Genomic DNA, 14,487 nt, shown 5'->3' with positions numbered 1-14,487 from the left:
TACATATACATTCTCATTCTCTCTCTCTCTCTCTCTCTCTCTCTCTCTCTCTCTCTCTCTCTCTCTCTCATTAAAAAACACAGGAAGACAGCACTGTGGCTCACACCTGTAATCTTACCTACTCAGAGATCTGTGGATCAAGGTTCAAAGCCAGCCCAGGCACAAAAGGAACTGAAACTCCAATTAACCTCTACTAAACGGGAAGTAGGGCATGACTCAAGGGTAGTGTGGTAGACAGCACAGGCCTGAGTTCAAGCCCCATGATCCACAAAAAAAAAAAAAAAAAAAGGAAGAAAAACTTTCCTTTGTTTTTTTGATGAACTATAGGATTATGGAAATGAAGTGTAGGAGAGAGGAAAAGAAAGATGGCTGACAAATAACATCAAATTACAATGTAATTGTGTTTGAAAAAGGCACAAGGAATATGAAAGCTAAATATGGGAGGAGGGACAATAGAGAGAAGATTATTCTGAATACAACATAATATAAGGGAGTTTGGCCTAGTGCGCGCAAAGACCCTGGTTCAATTCCTCGGGACCACATACATACAAAAAGCTGGAAAGTGGTGCTGTGCCTCAAGTGGTAGAGCTGTAGCCTTGAGAAAGTCCAAGGACAATACTCAGGCCCTGAGTTCAATTCCTGTGACTGGCAAAAAAAAAAAAAAAAAAAAAAAAAAAAACCACTATAATATAGGGGTAGGAATGTGGCTTCGTGGTAGAGTCTAGAATACATGAAACCCTGGGTTCAATTCCTCAATACCACATAAAACAGAAAGATCCGAAAGTGGTACTGTGGCTCAACTGGTAGAATGCTAGTCTTGAGCAAAAGAAGCTCAGGGAAAGTGCCCAAGCCCTGAGTTCAAGCCCCAGGAGTGGCAAAAGAAAAAGAAACCTGCTGAAATTGTCTTAAGAAGGGGATAAGAGGGGGAGCCGGGAGGGCAGCTAACCAAGCTGGTAATCAGAGCTACTTATGAGGCTGAGATCTGAGGATCAAGGTTCAAAGCCAGCCAGGGCACAAAAGGACCTGAGCCTCTTATCTTCAATTAACCTCTAGAAAAAATGGGCAGTGGGCCTTGGCTCAAGGATAGGGTGGTAGCCTTGAGCTGAAGAGCTCAGGGACAGTGCTCAAGTGGAGATCAAGCCCCATGACCCACAAAAAAGAAGGGGAGAGAACCAGGGAGGTAGCTCATGCCTATAAGCCAGCTATTCAGAAGGCTGAGATCTGAGGATCTAGATTCAAAGCCAGGAGGGCACTAAAGTCCAAAGCCCATGAGATTCTTATCTCTAGTTAACCACCAGAAAACCAGAAGTAGTGCTGGAGCTGAAAGGGTAGGGTGGTAGTCCTAAACTGAAGAGCTCAGGGATAATGCCCAGGACCAGAGTTTACGCTCCATGACCAATGAAAAAAACAAGAAGGAGAGGGAATATGATGAGAGACAGCTGATTTACTTTGTCTTTTTCCTACACACAAATCTTCATGAGCAATTTTGCATCAAGTGCTTACTTTACATTCTTAAATATATAAAACTCTGTAAACACATACTAAACATTCAAGTTTTCATTTATTCACCAAGTCAGTCCACTTTGCTACACCTACTTTGTCATATGAATCAAGTGTATTTATTTCTATTGTGTTTTTGTGAGATACAGTTGCACAAAATTAAAGACAGAGAAAAACCTCACCAACTCACACAACTATTTAAACACACCTAAAAATAATAGAATTAAGAGTTTCTCCACATTAACAGAACTGCATAATGCAAGTGCAATTTTTTTTGTTTTAAAGTTGTTGGGGTTTTTTTTTTGTTTGTTTTGGTGGTTGGGCAGTCCTGGGGTTTGAACTCAGGGCCTGGCACTTTCCTTGAACACTTTCTGCTCAAGTATAGTGCTCTGTCTGCCACTTGAGCCACAGTGCCACTTCCAGCTTTTCCATGTATGTGATAACCAAAGAATCTACCACAGGGCTTCATGCATGCTAGACCAGTACTCTACCACTGGGCCACATTCCTGGTCCCCAAGTTTTTGATTTTTTAAATTGTTTTTCGCTGACCTTGGTCAAAACTGCATGTGGCCAGGCATCAATGGCTCACAACTATACTACTAGATACTGTGAAGGCTAAAATTTTAAGATCATGGTTCAAAGCCAGCCCAAACAGGGAAGTCCATGAGTCTCTTATCTATAACCACCAAAACTCTGGAAGGGGAACAGTGGTTCAAATGGCAAAGCACTAGCCTTGAGTGCAAAAATTAAAAGACAGACCTCAAGCCAAGAACAAGTCCCAACGCATGCACACATGCATGCATGCATAAGTACACACACATATGCACATATACCCCAAAGAAAAAGCAAGTTGAAAATCTACAATCAAGATGAGCTTACTGTAATTCTGTTTCTTGTCCCAACTGCTCACATAGTATCTTCATTTATAATCTTAGTCACGTGATGCAACCAAAACTATAGTTGAAGACAAAAGCAGATAGGGAAAAATATAAAAGTTTATCTTAAAAAAGTTATGACAAATTTCACATTTTAGAACAGTGCTACACAGTAACTTATTTACAGGAACTACAAATATAGTAAGAAAGAGGATATATAAGGGTTAGCAAAACTTTTAAAATTAGAGCAACAATAAATAGCAGAATTGAATTTTACACAGATTTACCAATTGATGGTATTATGAACAGCAACCAATAAAATAAGCAGATATTAGTAGCCACATACTTAAGTCTTACCAAATAGTTGAAAACCTCCTGTGACAAAGAGATATAGAATAAGAAATGCATTTATGTCCAGAACTAATCACTTAGGAGTTGAAACATGTAACCCTAGCTACCTGAGAAGGTGAGAATTAAAGGTCACGGTTCAAAGCCAGCATGGGCAGAAATGCTAGAGGGGAGGTGTGAACCCAGTGGTAAGTACATTGAGAGCACAAAGACATATACAACACCCTCTACCCTTGAGTGTGTGTGAGTGAGTGTGTGTGTGTGTGTGTGTGTGTGTGTCCACATACACAAAGCTAAGGTAAAAAATCCTCAGATCTGTAATTCCAGATCTGTAATTTGGGAGGTTGAGTCACAGGAATGAAGAATTCCAGACTAGAACAGGTTACACAGCAAGATACTCTCTAAAAAAGAAACCACACACATTTGTAAAGAAATGTAAAGACTTGGAAAAAATCATATTAAGTGAAGTAAGCCAGACCCAAAGGAACATAGCCTCAATGGTTTCTCTCATTTGTAATAATTAGTACACACTTAGGACTCTCCTAGTAGAGGAAAACCTAGGCCATATAGGATGAGGATAAATCAAAGGAACTCCAGGCTATGAAAACAAGAGCTTTATTTTGTGTGATTGTTGTTCTTAATATACTATGGTATTTCTCTTCTCTTTTGTTGCCCTTTGGCTAATCTCCTTTTGTTACAGTTTCTGACTTTGTTACAAGGCATATTGTGTTTATATATATATATATATATATATATATATATATATATATATAAGTTTATTTGAAATAGAAAAGGAAAGGAGGGAAAATAAGATGACTGGGAGGGGTAAGGTTAGGGAAATGGGAACAAAAATATGAAAAGGGGTATCAATGTGTGAGAAGTAATATACCTACTATCTGAATATAACTGTAATCCCTCTATACATTACAATAAAAAATTAAAAAATTAAAGCTTTTTAAAAGCCAGGCACAATGGTTCATGCCTATAATTCTAGTTACTCAGGAGGCAGAAATCTGACGATCAAGGTTCAAAGCCAGCCTAGGCAAGAAAGTCCATGAGACTCTTATCTGCAATTAAACACTAGAAAATGATAAGTGGGGGCTGTGACTCAAGGGTAGGGCAGTAGCCTTGAGCTGAAGAGCTCAAGAACAGCACCCAGGTCAGAATTCCAAGACTCATGACCAATCAATCAATCAATCAATCAGTCAATAAATTGGAAGCTGGGTTTGGTGGCCTGTAATCCTACCTACCCAGGAAGCAGAGATCTAAGGATCAAGACTCAAAGCCAGCCAGGGCACAAAAGGACCTGAGACTTGTATCTCCAGTTAACCCCTAGAAAACAGAAGTGGGGCTTGGCTCAATGTTAGGGCTGTAGCCTTGAGCTGAAGATCTCAGGGACAGCACCCAGGCCCAGTTCAAGCCCTATAAACCGCACCCCCCCACACACACACACACAAAAAAAATTAGTCAGGGGCCGGGAGTTTGGCTTAGTGCTAAAGTGCTTGCCTAGCATGCACAAAGACCCAGATTCAATTCTTCGGAACCACATACATAGAAAAAAGACAGAAGGGGTGCTATGGCTCAAATGATAGAGTCTTAACCTTGAGAAAACCCAAGGACAGTGCTCAGTCCCTCAGCCCAAGCCCAGGAATGGCAAAAAAAAAAAAAAAGAAAACAAACCCACATTAGTCAAAGGGCATCAAGAGAAGAAGGTAGGCCCAGGGTTCAAGTCCCACAACTGACCAAAAAAAAAAAAAAAAGGGAAAGTTAATGAAAATGAAAACTGTTCTAAAAAATGGAAAGATCACGGTGGGGAGCTTGTCCTAAGTGGTAGAGTGCTTGCCTGGCATGCAGGAAAACCTGGGTTTGATTCCTTGGTACTACATACATAGAAAAAGCCAGAAGTGGTGCTGGGGCTCAAATGGTAGAGCTCTAGCCCTGAGAAAGGCCAAGGACAGTGTCAGGCCCTGAGTACAAGCCCCATGACCCACACCTCACCTCCCAAAAAAAAGGCACGATGAGCAGTGATTCATTCATGCCTGTAATCCTAGCTACTTAGGAAGGGAAGATCTGAGAAATGGTTCAAAGCCAGTCTAGGCAGGAAAGCCCATGAGACTAATATCCAAAAAGCCAGAAATAAAGCTGTGACTCAAGTAGTAGAGCATTAGCCTTGACAAATCTAATGCACAACTCCTGCATCCAAGCCCTAAGACCAGGATACCACACACACACACACACACACACACACACACACACACACACACACACACACAAAACCTCTGAAGAGGGGAGTTTAAAGTGATAGGAAAAAGACATTTGAAGGAAACAAAGAACAGTTCTTTCTCATTCATCTTTCCACTAACCAACACAATCAAAAGCTGGGTCTGTAATTTAACTACTGATAAAGTCTCAAAAATTCCATTCAAAGCCAGCATAGACAAAAGTAAGAGACTCTTATCTCTAGTGTACCATCAAAAACCTGAAGTGAAGTTGTGACTCAATTGGAGAGCATGAGTCTTAAGCCAAAAAGCTAAGCAAGGGTGAGAGACCCTGAGGTTCAAGTCTCTGTACCAGGACACAAATAATAATAATCCAAAATATTATCTATTCTTTAACAAAATATCTCACATAATAAAACAAATATTTTACCATACTGTATCTCCAACTAGAACTCAAGAAAAGGGTATCTTTCTTATAGGAAAATGGCCGATCTAAAGCTCAACAAATTTCACAAATTAAATCCAAAGACAATTCACTAAACTATTCATACAACTAAGTAAAATGAGCTTCAAACTAAGATTCAGAAGTTTATAGAGGTGAGGCTCTGGCATTAAAACCCAGGCCAGGTAAAGTAGTTCACTCTGGTAATCCCAACAACTCAGGAAGCAGAGACCAGGAGAATCTTAGTTTGAGGCCAGATGGAACAAAAATAGCAAGACTCCATCTGAATAAGCCAATCAGGCAGAACTGACAGGTACCTGCAATCCTAGCTGTATGAAAGGCCACGAAAGATCATGGTATAAGGTCTGTCTAGGTCAAAAATGTTAAGATCCTACCCAAAACTAAACCTGAACAACAAAGGGCTGAAGGCTTGGCTCAAGTAACAGAGCAATAACTGGAAATACGAAAAAAAATCCACTAAAAACCAAACCATGCCCTGAAGGAACACCAACAGGCCTATAGTGGGTTTTTTTGTCCTAACACTATATATATCACATCTTATTGGTTGTCACTGCAATCAATAGGACTAACAAACAATATAAATTTTAAAGACTATAAAAACCAGAATGTAGCCAGGCACAGCGGCTCACATCTCTAAATTATCTTCAGAACACTAGGCTCTAGGCTAAAGGATTAAACCTAAAAGTTTTTACACCTCCCCGCCCCCCCCCCAAAAAGCTGGGTGTGAGCCACCACACCCATAATCCTAGCTACTCAGGAGACTGAGACCTGAGGATCAAGGTTCAAAGCCAGCACAAAAGAACCTGAGACTCTCATCTCCAATTAATACCTAGAAAACAGGAAGTGAGACTTGGCTCAAGGGTAGAGCGATAAGCCATGAGCTGAAGAGCTCAGGGACAAGCCTAGGCCCAAGAGTAGGGTGATAGCCTTAAGCTAAAGAGCTCAGGGACAGCACCCAGGCCCAGTTCAAGCCCCATGACCCCCCCCTAAAAAAAATTGGGGGAACACTTAGGCATGACTCAGTTGGTAGAATGTTAATAGCATCACATACCAATCCTGAGCTTAAGCTGAAAAAAAATGTATTTTTTAAAGAATTTTCCCACAAAGATCTGATATAAAATCTACACCTAAACTTTGAAAAGATCTACATGCCTAGAAGACTGGATCAGTAAGTCTTTCTCTTTATTGTCCTAACCTTAATAAAAAGTACTGCTGGACAAATCATCAGAATTTCTAGAAACTAAAAGGATAAACAAGGCCTGCATTAAGCCATTTTTTCATGTTCTCATGACTCTGTATCTTTTCTTTTTTTTTTTTTTTTTTTTTTTTTTTGCCAGTCCTGGGCTTGAGCTCAGGGCCTGAGCAATGTCCTTGGACTTTCCCAAGGCTAGAGCTCTACCACTTGAGCCTCTGCGCCACTTCCGGCTTTTTTCTATGTATGTGGTACCAAGGAATAGAACCCGGGTCTTCATGCATGCTAGGCAAGCACTTTAACCACTAGGCCAAACTCCCAGCCCATGACTCTGTATCTTGACTGGAGTAGTAGATATCTAAGCTTTTGACATAACAAAATGATAGGCATGGAAAAGACTTGTGGTGAGACAGGGGGTTGTATGTGGTTACAAAACGGGGTTCCCTTGTAGAAATGTACTGTTGCTTGACTATACAAATATATAATATAATAATGCATAATACACATAACTGTAGCACACTATGCATATATATACACAAATTAATACAAGTAAAATGAAAGAAAATCTGATATTTTGTTCCTTCTACTGTCTATGTTCATTATACCCTTCTTGTAATTTTGTTTCCTTTTATTCAGAGTTAAAAATCCAGGAACTCATACAGCCAGCCCCCAACCACTGACCTATCACTAAGTTTTAACAATCTTTCAAGGATATTACCACTGGGAGAAACTGGATAGATAGAAGCCAAGAGTTTGGCCTAGTGGTACAGTGTTTGCCTAGCATAGACGAAGACCAGGCTTCAATCCCTCATCTCATACATACAAAAAGCTGGAAGTGGTGCTATGGTTCAAGTGGTAAAGAGAGTTCCAGCCTTGAGAAAGTCCAAGGACATTGCTCCTGCCCTGAGTTCAAGCCACAGGACTGGCAAAAAAAAAATTTTAATGGATTTGTATATCATGTAAAAATCAATGTTATTAAATTATTTAATAAAAATGGATTTCTTTTTTTTTTTCTAAAAAAATGCATCTGAATCTCGTTTTCAATATATTTTCACAAGCCAGGCACTGGTGGCTCGTGGCTATAATGCTACCTACTCAGCAGGCTGAAATTTGAGAGTCACCATTCAAAGCCTGCCCTAAATTTAATCCCTCATATCCAACAAAAAATAAAATTTCACTTAAAACATTAAGTTGTGGGAAAAAAAATATTAAGTTGTGGCCAGGAGCATAGTCTAGTGGTAGAGTGCTTGCCTAGCCCCAGGTTCGATTCCATGGCACCACATATTTAGAAAATGCTGGAAGTGGTGCTGTGGCTCAAGTGGCAGGGGGCCAGTCCTGTGGCTTGAACTCAGGGCCTGGGCACTGTCCTTGGACACATTTTGCTTAAGACTAGCCACAATATCTACAGGGAACTCAAATCCGGGGAACTAAAGAGAGACTTGTCAAAAGAAGAGGTTAAAATGGGAAAGGAAAAAAAAACCAAAAACAAAAAACATGAGAAAATGCACATCATCCATGGTCATAAAGGAAATGCAAATAAACAACCCTAAGATACCACCTTACATCAATTAGAATGCCCAATATTCTGAACTCAGACAATGAGAAATGATGAAGGGGCTGTGGACAGAGAGGAACCCTACTGCACTGTTGGTGAGAATGTAAACTAGTACAGCTGCTCTGGAAGGCACTTTGGAGGTTTCTTAAAGAACTGAAAAAAGACCTTCCCTACCATCCTGTCATACCACTCCTGGGCATCTACCCAGAGCATCATAACCCAGGATATGGTAAGGGCATCTGGTCAGCCATGTTCATCGCTGCACTATTCACAATAGCCAAGAGATGGAAACAACCCAGATGCCCCATTATAGATGAATAGGTATGAAAAATGTGATACACACACACACACACACACACACACACACACACACACACACGCAATGGAACTCTACATAGCCACCAGATATCCACTTCCCTGGGAAGTGGATGAAACCAGAGCAAATCATGTTGAGATTAAGTCAAGACCAAAGGTGCATGGTCTCCTTGATATGTGGTATTAGATCCAAACAGTACAAGAGCAATGACTCAATACTTGGGTACCCATGGTTATGGACATGGCTTTGGAGATATAAACCTAACTACATAGACATACAAATCTATGATGGGATATATACTCTATACACATAATGTTTTATTATATAGATTAATATGAATCTATGACATATAAACCCACAGCTTAATTTTAATTATGTTCTAAAATCTATGTGCCAGGGATTGCATATAGATTCCCTTCTTGAATACTTGTTTGTTAAACATGACATTTGAAATATGATGTAAAAATCAGTGTTAATAAAATCTTTAAATTAAAAAAGCCAGAAATAGAGCTGTGTTTTAAGTTGTAGAGGACTAGTCTTGAGCAAAAGAAGCTTCCGGGCTAAATGCAAGTTCAAGACCCAGGACAAATTCCCCCCATCCCCCAAAAACATTAAATTAAGGGCTGGGAGTTTGGCCTAGTGGTGGAATGCTTGCCTAGCATGCAGGAAGATCTGGGTTTGATTCCTAGGCATCACATATATAGAAAAGGTTGGAAGGGGTGAGATGGCTTAAGTGGTAGGGCTTTTAGCCTTGAAAAAGCTCAAGGACAGTGCTCAGGGCCCTGAGTTCAGTCCCCAGGACTAGCAAAAAAATAATAATAATAATTAAATTAAATTAAGGGCTGGGATTATGGCTTAAATAGTCAAGTGTCTGCCTAACAAGGATCAAGGCCTTTTACTTCAAACCCAGTGCCAACAAAAAGGTTAAAAACAAATTTTAAATAAAAAATACATAAATAAAAGGGCTTTCAGAATAGATTTGCCCAAGTCTAATTGCCCAAATGAAAACACAGAATTTATCTCCTCCAGAGGATGCAGCACTAGCCATTACCTTAGAAGCAGAGACTAGTCTTCATGAGATACTACAGGTATTCTACTGATCTTCCAGTATTTCCTAAGACTGTGAGAGGTGAATTCCTATTATAGTCATGCTCTACTTAACAAGAGGGTATAAGCTGTAAGAATGTACTGAGGTAACTTCATGTTTTGTGTGATTATTGGAGTGTTTTTACATACTACAGTATACATAAGCGAATTTATACATTAGGGTATACCATATGACTCTCTCTACATGTCCTCTCGAAGGAATCCAGATATTTAGGGAGCCAGTGACTCATATCTATAATCTCCGCTACTCAGGACTGAGACCTAGAAGATTAAGGTTCAAAGTCATTCTGGGAGAAAAGTCTTTGAGATTCCAATACCAATTAGCCAGCAAAAAGCCAAGCCAAGGGAGTGTGGTGGCTCACACCTGTAATCCTAGCTAGTGTAGAGATTCTTATCTCCAATTAACAGCAGAAAACCGGAAGTGGGACTGTGGCTAAAGGGGTAGAGTTGTAGCCTTGAGCTGAAGAACTCAAGGACAACGCCAAGGCTGAGAGTTCAAGTCCTGGGACCTACCAAAAACAAAAATAAAAAACACATGCTAGATGCCTACAGTTCACTTCTTGTTACCTAGTGATTCAAGAGGCTGAGAGCTGATGATCGCAGTTGAAAGCCAACTACAACAAGAAAGAACACCATACTCTTCAAATTAACCAGCAAAAGGCCAGAAGTAGACCTGTGGCTCAAGTGGTAGAACACAAGCCTTGAGTCAGGTGCCAGTGGCTCAGACTTGTAATCCTAGCTACTCAAGATGATGAAATCTGAGGACCATGGCTCGATGCCAAGCCAGGAAAAAAAGTCCCTCTTATCTCCAATTAAGCACTCACAAACCCAAAGTGGTGCTGTGGCTCAATGTGGTAGAACACATACCTTGAGTGAAAAGGAGCTCAGAAGGCCAGGAGTGTGCCCTAGTGGTGGAGTGCTTGCTTATCATGCATGAAGCCCTAGGTCTGATTCTTCAGTGCTGCATACACAAAAAGCCAGAAGTGGTGCTGTGGCTGAACTGGTAGAGTACTAGCCTTGGGCAAAAGAAGCTCAGGGATAAAGCCAAGGCCCTGAGTTCAAGTCCCAGGACTGCTCGCCCAAAAAAAAAAAAAAAATGGATAGGAGTTTGGCCTGGGTTTGATTCCTCAGTACCACAGACACAGAAAAACGCCAGAAGTGGTTCTGTGGCTCAAGTGTCTACCACTTGAGCTCTACACTCTAGCCTTAAGAAAGCCCAGGCCAAGTTCAAACCCATGACTAACATGGGAGGGGGGAGGGCACAAGAGAGGGGAAGGAGGGGGAGGAGGAGAGCAGTACCCAAGCACTTTTTCACATTACTGGGGTTTGAACTCAAGTGTTTCAGGCTGGCTAGAAAAGAGCTCTACACTTTGAAGCTGAATGAACCTCACCTCCCACTTTCAGTTGAGAGCTGAGAATGTGGCTTAGTGGTAGAATGCTTGCCTAGCATGCATGAAGACCTGGGTATGATTCTTCAGTACCACATACTTAGAAAAAGTCTAAAGTGGGGGCCAGGAGTTTGGCCTAGTGGTAGGGTGCTTGCCTAGCATGCACAAGGACCCGGGTTCAATTCCTTGGTACTATATATATATAGAAAAAATGCCATGGCTCAAGTGGTAGAGCTGTAGCCTTCAGAAAACCCAAGGACAGGGCTCAGGCCCTGAGCCAAGCCCAAGACTGGCAAAAAAAAGGAAAGAAAAGAAAAAGTCAGAAGTGGTGCTGCAGCTCAAGTCGACGAGCTCTAGCCTTGAGAAAACCTAAGGACAGTGCTCAGTGAGTTCAAGCATGAGGACTGGCAAAAAAAAAAGGTAGATGTGGCACTGTGGCTCAAGTGGTAAAGTGCTAGCCTTGAGCAAAGCTCAGGGACAGTGCCTAGGCCCTGAGTTCAAGCCCCAGGACTTGAAGAAGTAATTTATTGCTGGGTGCCAGTAGCTCATGCCAGTAATCCTACTTACTCAGGTGGCTGAGAATTACAGTTCTAAGAAAGCCCATGAGACTTACTTCCAACTAAGTGCCCCCCAAAAAAGCAGGAAGTAGATATGTGGTTCAAGTGGTAGAGCATTGGCCTTGAGCAGAAAAGCTCAGTAACAAAGCCAGACTCTGAGGTCAAGCCTCAGGACCAGCATAAACAAACAAAAAATCATATCATCTACAAATAGAAGCAATTTTTTCTTTCCTACTCTAAGTGCATTTTTAGCCAGGTGCCAGGGGCTAGCTCATCTGGAGGACAAGGATCTGAGGCTTGGGATTCAAAGCCAGACTGGGCAGGAAAAAAAAAAAAATAGTTGAAACTCCTATCTCCAATTAACTATCAAAAAAGCCTGAATGGGAAACAAGGCTCAGCACTAGATTTAAGTAAAAGAGCTCAGGGACAGCACCCAGTTCCTGATTTCAAGCCCTAGACCTGGTACCCTAACTCCCACCTCCTAAAAAAAGGGACCTTTTTTTGGGGGGGGGGGTCTTTCACTAACTTTTTTTTTTGGCCAGTCCTCGTGCTTGAGCTCAGGGCCTGAACACTGTCCTTGGGTTTTCTCAAGGCTAGAGCTTGAGCTGCTTGAGCTGTAGCACCACTTCCGACTTTTTCTTTTCTTTCCTTTTTTTGCCAGTCTTGGGCTTGGCTCAGGGCCTGAGCCCTGTCCTTGGGTTTTCTGAAGGCTACAGCTCTACCACTTGAGCCACGGCATTGTTTCTATATATATGGTACCCAAGGAATTGAACCCGGGTCTTCGTGCATGCTAGGCAAGCACTCTATCACCTATCACTAGGTCAAACTCCCGGTCTTTCACTAACTTTTTCTAAAACAAAACAACAACAACAACAAAAAACTGAAAGCGGAAATGGAAAGATTTGGAAAAAAAATCATATTAAGTGAAGTGAGCCAGACCCAAAGGAACATAGGCTCAATGGTTTCTCTCATTTGTCATAATCAGTATAAACCTTGGACTCTCCTAGCAGAGGTTTACAATAGAAAAAAAAAAAACCTAGATACATAAGGCCATATAGGATGAGGCTAAATGAAAGGACCTCCAGGATATGGAAACAAGAGCCATATAATGTGTGATTCTTATTCTTAATGTACTGTTATTTCTCCTCTTTAATTGTCCCATGGTTATCTCATATTGTTACAGCATCATACCCTGTTATCTGGTACATTGTACATCTGTTTGTTTATTTGAAATAGGATTGGGAAGGAGGGAAAACAAGATGAGGGGAGGGGTGGGAGGAGGGAAATGGGGACCAAAACATGAGAAGGGGTATCAGTGTTTGTGAAGAAATGCACCTTCTATCTGGCAAATATAATGTAACCCTTCTATTAATTATAATAAAAAAAAGAAGAAGAGGAGGAGGAGGAGGAAGAAGAAGAGGAGGAGGAGGAGGAGGAGGAGGAAGAAAGAAAACTATATCTCCTATACTAGTTACTGGGGTTTTTTCTGGATAGGCCTTGGGGTTGAACTCAGGGCCTGAGCAGTCCTTTTACATGTGTTAACCAATAACAATGTATTTGAAGAGGAAGTGTTGAGTTAAGTGGGAGGAAAAAGGGAGACTATGAAAGAGGTGCTACCCAGTCAAAATGCATTGAACTTATAAAATGATTTGTTGAATGATAGTCCCTTAGTACACCTTCTTAAAAGTAATGATAAACATGTTAAACAATGCCGGAGCCGGGAGTTTGGCCTAGTGGTATAGTGCTTGCCTAGCATGCAGGAAGACATGGGTTTGATTCCTTAGTACCATATACATAGAAAAAGCCAAAAGTGGTGTTGTGGCTCAAGTGGTAGAAATCTAACCTTGAGAAAGCCCAAGGACAGTGCTCAGACCTAAGATAGGTGCAAAAAATAAAATAAAATACGGGCCTGGAGTTTAGCCTAGTGGTAGAGTGCTTGCCTAGCATGCATGAGGACCTGGATTCAATTCCTTAGTACCACATATCCAGAAAAAAGCCAGAAGTGGTGTGGTGGCTCAAGTGGTAGCCTTGAGAAAGTCCAAGGACCGTGCTCAGGCCCTGAGTTCATGGCCCAGGACTGGCAAAAAAATAAATTAAATTAAAAAAATAAAATAATGCCGGACACTGGTGGCTCACAAATTCAAAGCCAGCTTGAGCAGGAAAGTCCAGGAGACTCTTATCTAATTAACCAGAAAGCTAGAAGTGGTGCCATGGATCAAATTGGTAGAGCACTAGCCTTGAGCAAAAAGAGCCCAGGCCTAGAGTTCAAGTCCCAAGACCAACAACAACAACTAGGAAAAATAATCTACTATGATTTCCTAAATTAACTTTATATAAGTTTCAGAAAGTAGCTGGCCACCTGTGGCTTGAGCCTATAGTACTTGCTATTAAGGAGGCTGAAATCTGATGGGCATGCTTTGTAACCAACCCAGGCAGAAATATCTGTGACAATCTCTTCTCCAATTAATCAGCAAAAAGCAAGAAATGCGGTACAAAGACCTGGGTTCAATACCTCAGTACCACACACAGAGAAAAAGCCAGAAGTGGTGCTGAGGCTCAAGTGGTAGAACTCTAACCTTGAGAAAGCCCAAGGGTAGTGCTTAGACACTGAGTTCAAGCCCCAGGACAGGCAAAAAAAAAAAAAAAACCTGGGACATCTTTACCAACAGTATATCAGACAAGGGCCTAATAACCAAAATATACAAGGAGCTGAAGAAACTAACTCCCTTCTAAAGATAATAAACCAATAGTGGAATTGGATATTGCTCAGTGGCAAAGCCCTTGCCTAGCAAGTGCAATATTCTGGGTTCAATCCCCAGTACCAAAAAAGAAAAGACAAAAAATGAATTAAAAGGGCCAGAAGGGCTGGAGTTTGGCCTAGTGGTAGAGTGCTTGCCTAGCATGCACAAAGATCCAGGTTACTAGGTACCATATATATATAGAAAAAGCTGGAAGTGGTAGAGCTCT

The 14,487-nt window shown here is 41.2% G+C and overlaps 1 protein-coding gene across 3 annotated transcripts in view; it reads right to left on the bottom strand.

Moving 5' to 3' along the window:
* Wdr33 (WD repeat domain 33) overlaps window positions 1-14,487 on the bottom strand; it is a 100,014-nt gene that overhangs the window by 74,056 nt on the left and 11,471 nt on the right. For 2 of the 3 annotated variants that reach the window (XM_090343020.1, XM_090343019.1), the window contains one exon: window positions 2,380-2,454. The exons of the other annotated variant lie outside the window; for it this stretch is intronic. The gene's annotated coding sequence lies outside the window, so the exon portion shown is untranslated. The remainder of the gene's footprint in view (window positions 1-2,379; window positions 2,455-14,487) is intronic. 3 annotated transcript variants of the gene reach the window in all.

The sequence above is a fragment of the Megascapheus bottae genome, chromosome 12 (genome assembly GCF_031878675.1).
Source record: "Megascapheus bottae isolate mThoBot1 chromosome 12, mThoBot2.hap1, whole genome shotgun sequence".
Lineage (NCBI taxonomy): Eukaryota > Metazoa > Chordata > Mammalia > Rodentia > Geomyidae > Megascapheus > Megascapheus bottae.
The sequence above is the reverse complement of the archived record's forward strand: the minus strand, read 5'-3'. Positions and strand labels throughout refer to the sequence as shown.